This window comes from Bos indicus x Bos taurus, chromosome 10, assembly GCF_003369695.1.
Source record: "Bos indicus x Bos taurus breed Angus x Brahman F1 hybrid chromosome 10, Bos_hybrid_MaternalHap_v2.0, whole genome shotgun sequence".
NCBI lineage: Eukaryota > Metazoa > Chordata > Mammalia > Artiodactyla > Bovidae > Bos > Bos indicus x Bos taurus.
In genome coordinates, this window is record NC_040085.1 from 55,765,878 (window position 1) to 55,773,672 (window position 7,795).

Consider the following 7,795-nt stretch of genomic DNA (forward strand, 5'->3'; position numbering starts at 1 on the left):
TTCCATGGCAGGAATATTTCCCTTGTGTCAATGTCCTATAAAAAGCCAGGAGGCTCCTTACCAGATGCCTTAATTAGAGTTAAGGCATCTGATACTAATTTCCCCACAGGAGGCTCAGGTAAATCTGACAGTGGGAAACAAGTTGACTGACTTTCCAATATGGGTGCCAAATATACTGGGGAAAACACCAAAGTGGTATAGAAAGTATCTCACTCTATCCTTGTTACTGGTGTTTCTGGAGAAGCACAAAGCTTTTTAACCTTACAACCTCTAAAATGCTGCTGATTGAAACCTAGGGAAGATCCTCATAAGTTTTTGTAAACAGAGTGCCCAAATGGGAGGCCATGGGTCTGACTAAGCTAACCATAGCTTATACTCAGAGTCTGATAAAAATTTTGGAAGAGGCCTTTCTCCCTAAGCTAATTACAAAAATGAAAAACTTTCCAACAAGTGTAAATGGATATGTCTATCCTTCAGTATCATTGAGGTAGCCACCAAATACTTCAAAAAAAGAGAAAGAAAAACAAAAACTGTCCTTGTTTTAGAAATGTAGTCTTTGCATAAATAAAAGTATGGTCCATCACTTCATGGCAAATAGATGGGGAAACAATGGAAACAGTGATAGACTTTATTTTCTTGGACTCCAAAATCACTGCAGATGGTGACTGCAGCCATGAAATTAAAAGACGCTTTCTCCTTGGAAGAAAAGCTATGACCAACCTAGACAGCATATAAAAAGCAGAAACATTACTTTGCTGACAAAGGTCCATCTAGTCAAAGCTATGGTTTTTCCAATAGTCATGTATGGATGTGAGACTTGGACCATAAAGAAAGCTGAGTGCTGAAGAATTGATGCTTCTGAACTGTTGTGCTGGAGAAGACTCTTGAGAGTCCCTTGGACTGCAAGGAGATCAAACTAGTCAATCCTAAAGGAAACTAGTCCTGAATACTCATTGAAAGGGCTGATGCTGAAGCTGAAACTCCAATACTTTGGCCACCTGATGCAAAGAACTGACTCACTGGAAAAGACCCTGATGCTGGGAAAGATTGAGGGCAGGAGGAGAAGGGGATGACAGAGGATGAGATGGTTGGATGGCATCACTGACTTGATGGACATGAGCTTGAGTAAGCTCCAAGAATTGGTGATGGACAGGGAGGGCTGGCATGCTGCAGTCCATGGGGTCTCAAAGAGCTGGACACAACTGAGTGAGTGACTGAACTGAACTGAACTGAAACCTTCCCATTTAGCTTAAGAGGCATGGAAGTATTAAACTAAGGGGGAAACAAAGTCACCCTAGGACAAAGTTGCCTGTATCTTTGAGACGCAAATGTCCTACCTGGTCTTCTCAGGAATCCTATCTCTGCCATCCTTTTAAAGTGCAAATTTTAAAGAAGATAAACTAATTTTAAAGAAAGTAAAGTAATTGATGCTTTTGAACTGTGATGTTGGAGAAGGCTTTTGAGAGTCCCTTTGGACTGCAAGGAGATCAAACCAGTCAATCCTAAAGGAAATCAACCCTGAATATTCACTGGAAGGACTGATGCTGAAGCTGAAGTTCCAATACACTGGCCACCTGATGTGAAGAAGTGACTCTTTAGAAAAGACCCTGATGCTGGGAAAGATTGAAGGCAGGAGAAGAATGGGACGACACAGGATGAGATGGTTGGATGGCTTCACTGACTCAATGCACATGAATTTGAGCAAGCTCTGGGAGTTAGTGATGGACAGGGAAGCCTGGTGTGCTGCATTACATGCAGTTACAAAGAGTCAGACTCAACTGGGTAGCTGAACTGTACTGAAAGTAATTTATAAGTTGGCTCGTCCTAGGTAAAAACAAATCCTAATGTCTTTTCTACAAATATTTAGCCATCTAGCCAAGTGAATTTGACTTATTCCATCTATCAAATACCCAATTTTAATCCATCCTTTTTTGTAAACTGGTGGGTTTTATATTGTCTTATCTGACTCAGGGCTGATTCTTGAAATGGGAAATAAAGTCTCTGTTTGTATGTATGTTTGTCTTTGAATAACATACTTGTGGTTGAGCTGTAAAGGAGCTCTATTTAAATGACTTAAAGAAAAGTAAGCAATTACAAACCAAATAATTCTAACAACAAGAGAAATTAAATTAAATTGTGGTGACCCAAGGATGAAAGACACGTAAAACCAAGGAGGGTCTTGGAATGCAGGAACAGAAAAACCAGACCCTTATCATCCTTCCCTCCCACATGTTGTAATTATTAATGGATTTCAGGTCCTCCTGAGCAGTATAACCTGTCTCCCCACCTAGCCCAGAGGGAGAAGATATTTGCCTTACTCTCCCCCTGCCCCAACCACTATATGTGCCTCATCCAATCAGCAAATGACCCACAAGACCCCTATCCCACTCCTTGTACCCTGGGTATAAAAGTGGACTAAGGACCCCTGTGCAATGTCAGTTCTCCCTTGAGCTGGCCCGCTGTTCTAACAGCATCCTCCACTCTAATAAACTTTATTTCCTTCTCATTCTGTCTCATGTCTGGAAATTCTTTTCCAACCCACGCCTGGACCACGACATTTTTGGTGGCCTGTACAGGGACCTTGGGATTTCTTCCCCTACCTCCTTGCTTCTCCTTTCTCATATGGATCCTCTGCAAACAGGAAAGTGCTGTGGAAGCAACTGAGGAACTCTGGCCAGGGTTACCCTCTGGTGTGTTCCAAAGGCCCCACTGCTCACTGCGCCCCAGTAGCTACCACCCGAACGGGTGAGGGTCTCTCCTTTGTCTTCTTTCCAACTGAGGACTAGGCTAACCAATATTGTGTGGGCACAGATCAGGCACTTAAAAGCCATTAGGGCACCTGTCACACGAAGACTCCTGTGTCAGTATAGCGGGGACATGGAACGGATCGGGCCACAAGGACATCTGCCTCCAGCAAGACAACTTCTATGCACTGTCAGGCGCAAAGTGGTTGAAGCAAAGCAGAGACCACTGTCCCCTGGCAGTGGCCTCTCCGATAGGATTTTAAGGCGGATTCCTCAGCCTTCTTCCCTATCACTTTCACTTCCTTCCCTTGGGTCTGGATTGATTTAATTAGCCTAGATGTTGCCTCTGAGCCATCCCAAGAGTGCCTTCCACATTTCAGGGCATCGCCAAATAGTGAGTCACCTGGTTGCTCCCAGGAATCTCTGTCTTTCTCTGCCCGGCTCACATGGTACCTTAGCTGCACAGTTCTCAGAGGTCACCTCTCACTGTTGGATGTGACTGCTGGGACAGTTGGCCATTTTTATGCTGTTAGTTGCATGGAGACGTCACTGAGACAAAAAGGGACACCTTTGTGCCAGTCAGTGACTCTCAGTACCCCCATTCTATGGCATGACTCTCAGTACCCCCTTTCTATGGCATATAGACTAAGGATGGGTTTTGGTACGTCTCAGGAGCCTCTCTCAGTCTCACCCCTTGGCTATATTCTCAGAAACTAGAAAAAATTTTGACCCTGCAGAAGGCCTGGCCCCAATTCAAACTGGGGGACACCCCCCCAAAAAAATAAGGCCTCTGAATGGCACACTAGCTTTTGCCAAAATCAGGGAAAGGACTCGGAATTTCCTTACATTCAGTCCTTTATGGCTCTCAGTCAGAATTCAGATTGAGGGACCCATGCTGCATGTGTCTTTCTGTTGCTTCCCTATCTCCTATTCCCATCTGTCTCTCTCAGATTTCCTAGATGTCTCTCAAATTTCCCAGATGACCCCTACTTGACCTTTCATATCCACATGACCTCTAGGAAAGAATTCTGAGGTTGGTCCAGGTCTTTCTCCTATGTTCAAAAGCCTGAAGGATCAAAAACTCGACTAACATTCTAAAGAATCCCCTTCTAACTACACTTCTCTCCCAGGTGGAGAGGGAACCAAGCTTCTCCCACTTCTGAACATCCTAAAGAATTCCCTTTTAACTACTCCTATTTCTCACGGTGGGGAAGGACCAAGTTTCCCTCACTCCCGCAAATTCCCTTAACCCTTCAGATTCTTCTGATGGGACAAAGACCTCACTTCCCACCAGAGGGACAATCCAAGATTTTTATCAACAGATCTGCCCCTGATATCAAAGTCAATTTGAGCACTATTTGGTCTATATTTTAGCTATAAAACCATGACTACAGAAAGGAAAGATGACTTTTTGACACAGGATGGCCATGATATTCTTTAGACTCTGGAGAAAACTGGTTAAAGTGAATTTTTTTTTCCCTTGGAAACTGAAAAGCTGGTTATTTTTGCACATGCAATTAAAAACAACTGGCTTGTTTAAAGGCCTGCCTAGGGAAAAGCTTAAAGTTAACCCTTTCCATGTCCTTGAAATACACAGCCCACTTTATCTGAGACCTCAGCCTTGGGCAAATTAGAACTTCAAGCAAAAAAAAAAAAAAAAGGTCAAAGAGATATTTTAAATCTCAAGCAGAAAACTATGAGATCTCTGTCTGTCTGGATTTATGTATGTCTCAGTGTGTGTCGTTTGGTCTTTTTGATAATATTGCTGAAGTTGTAAATGAGTTCTAATTTAATTGGCCTAAAGAAAAGTAAGCGCTTACAAATCAGACAATTCTAAATACAAGAGACATTAACCTAAATGAATTTCAGATTCACGTGACTGGGAAATATTCAATATTAATTATCTAGTATTAATGTTTGTTTGCTAATCTAATACAGACATGTCTAAGAGTCGTTAACATTAAGCATAATGTTTTCATTGTGCCTAGGTTTATTATCAGAGAAGGCAATGGCACCCCACTCCAGTACTCTTGCCTGGAAAATCCCATGGATGGAGGAGCCTGGAAGGCTGCAGTCCATGGGGTCGCGAAGAGTTGGACACGACTGAACAACTTCACTTTCACTTTTCACTTTCATGAATTGGAGAAGGAAATGGCAACCCACTCCAGTGTTCTTGCCTGGAGAATCCCAGGGACGGGGGAGCCTGGTGGGCTGCCGTCTATGGGGTCACACAGAGTCGGACACAACTGATGTGACTTAGCAGTAGCAGCAGTAGGTTTATTATAAGTTAAATATTGTTATATTGTTATATCTGTTACAAGTTTGTCAGCAAGGAAAGTAATTCAAGTGAAGAAACTTTTAAAAAAAGAAAAATATAAATGGGACAAGAGCTTTTAGATAAACTATTAAGAATGATTATACTTTAGAAATGTCTGTCTAAAATAGTATCTCCCAATTGGGGTAACTTGAATTTCTAGGGTGGTACTAAACTAAATGACAGAAGTTTGTTGAATAGCTAGGTCATTTCCAAATAAAATAAGATTCTGAAACATTTATTACTGAACATTAACTTCCTCTTACAGAGAAACTAGAGATTTTGGACTATTAATGAATAATGTTTGATGCCATCCTGAGATGGCATTTTAGAATTTTTTTAGAAATTATCACTGGTATTTATGTTCACCAATCTATAGAAAGCTAATATAAAGGTCAGTTCTTGGCTGCTTAAGGAAAGTAGGATGTGTGTTTTCAGTAAAGAAGGTATGAGGAATGAGATTACATTTTATGAAGGGGAAAGGAAGTGGGTCTGACTTACAGTTGGCTGTTTCAGGATAGAGGAACAAAATAATGGGTACAGAAAGTGATAAGAAGGTTTGATGGAAAGTGGACCCCAAGGGAAGAGTTTTGTGTATAAATACAAGTTTTCTTGAGATGTTGAACTGCCTTTGATAATGGGTTTTTAGTTTCTTTAACTCTGAAGTGATCTATGTTTACCTTTGAAATTTTGTTACTTTGGCTAAGTGAATATATTGCTTCACAGTGATCTATATGATTGTATCTGAGTGTTATAAACTCTTTTGATATTTATTGACAAAGCTTCCTAAATAATTTGACTTCTAGCTAACTTTGGGATGCTTCAGAGGGCCCCTGAAACATCCCAAAGAGAGATATTAAACTACCTGAGTTCATTTGACATGTTAAATTACATGGGAAGTATTGTTATAGGAGTGATAAATCTTCTCAGGTTATATTGTATAGTTGATGCTGCTGCTGCTAAGTCACTTCCGTCGTGTCCGACTCTGTGCGACCCCACAGACGGCAGCCCAACAGGCTCCCCCGTCCCTGGGATTCTCCAGGCAAGAACACTGGAGTGGGTTGCCATTTCCTTCTCCAATGCAGGAAGGTGAAAAGTGAAAGTGAAGTCGCTCAGTCGTGTCCAACTCTTCGCGACCCCATGGACTGCAGCCCACCAGTCTCCTCCGTCCATGGGATTTTCCAGGCAAGAGTACTGGAGTGGGGTGCCATTGCCTTCTCTGATAGTTGATGTTACTAATATAGGTATCATAAAATTATGTTGAATTCATATAGATCTTACATGCTCTGATAAAATGCGGTCAATTATAATTCGAGTTATCATATTAAAGTGTTACATATCATAGCAATGACCAGGCTACTTGTCAATTGCAATTTAATCAGATTTTAAACATGGCTTCTATTGTTTCACTCTGATGCCTTTGCAAGAATACTGCTACTTCAAGATTTATGGAAAAGACTTTTCTAAGATTAAGCAATAAACAGATTTTGTTTGTTATTTGGTAAACTGGTAACAGACTGGAATTTAGTCTACTCTCTATGTTAAGAGAACAAAGTTTTCTTAGAATGCAGCTTTCGATAACAGATTATGAATTTCTTTGCCTTTAAGTGACATATATTTGTTTTTTAAATCTTTCGTTACTTTGGTAAAGTAAAGAACATTATTTAAGATTGTGGTACATATATACAAAGCTCATTCTGCTTCTACAAAAAATAAGCCCTTATGGTTACATTTTTGCTATCCTGATGTCCTTAAAATATGGCAACAGTCTACTCCTAAATTGGGGAATTAAAAATGGGTGAACAATAGCTGTAAATCAGAGTCAGGGCTGTGGGAAATCCAAGACGGCTGCTTGGATTTCCCAGCTCCCTAACAAACCTTTTTTTTTTTTTTTTGATGGGTTAACGCCTTCCCTAGCTACAGGGTTAATGTCCTCATAACGAAAAAATTATGTTTCACTGAATATTAAGTTTTTTTAATTGTCATACTAAATTTCTAGTTTTGTTAATTAAGGTTTAGTGTTTACTAAGGCTCACTTCTGAGATAGTTCCTTGTTGTTATGTTATATTGCTAAAAGGTTTAAGTTATTAAAAAGGACACTCTAAGTTTGTTTCTAAAGTTTATCTCAGTCAGCAGTCTTCAGATAAAGATCAGATGCTCCATGATACACAACCAGGAGATTAACACCAGGGTATAGTCATTTAACAAACGAAGTCCGACGACCTGTAGTATGCTGGGCTATACCTAATGAAAGTTCTTGACTTAAATTCTTGCTTGTGACCTTACTTACTAATAACTGCTAGCTATATTATTTTCTATGTCGCTTGTTTCAGAAGATTGTTTCTTATGTTACTAAATGTGTAACTGAGAGTGTGATAAAATGCTGATATGCAGCTCCATATGAGATCAATGATTGTGATAATGTAACTCTAGATATGGGAAGAAGCAACAGGAAGGAATATTTTCCTGGACCAAGAGGCTAGTAAGACAGGTATGGTCCAGAGACTTTGGCCACACGCAAGGCCTGGCCCAGTACTAGCACACTGAGTGGCCTGTCAATGGAATCTTCGTTAGACCTGGGAATGAGCCATCCCAGCACCGTAGGACACAATGCCCATGAAATGCTCCCAAAGCATGGTCAAATATGTGGCTATGAAAGGATCCTGCTGACTGGAAGTTGGCGCTTGCCAGTTGTCTCTACAAGATTACATAGTGACCACTGCAAGCTGCTGACCTT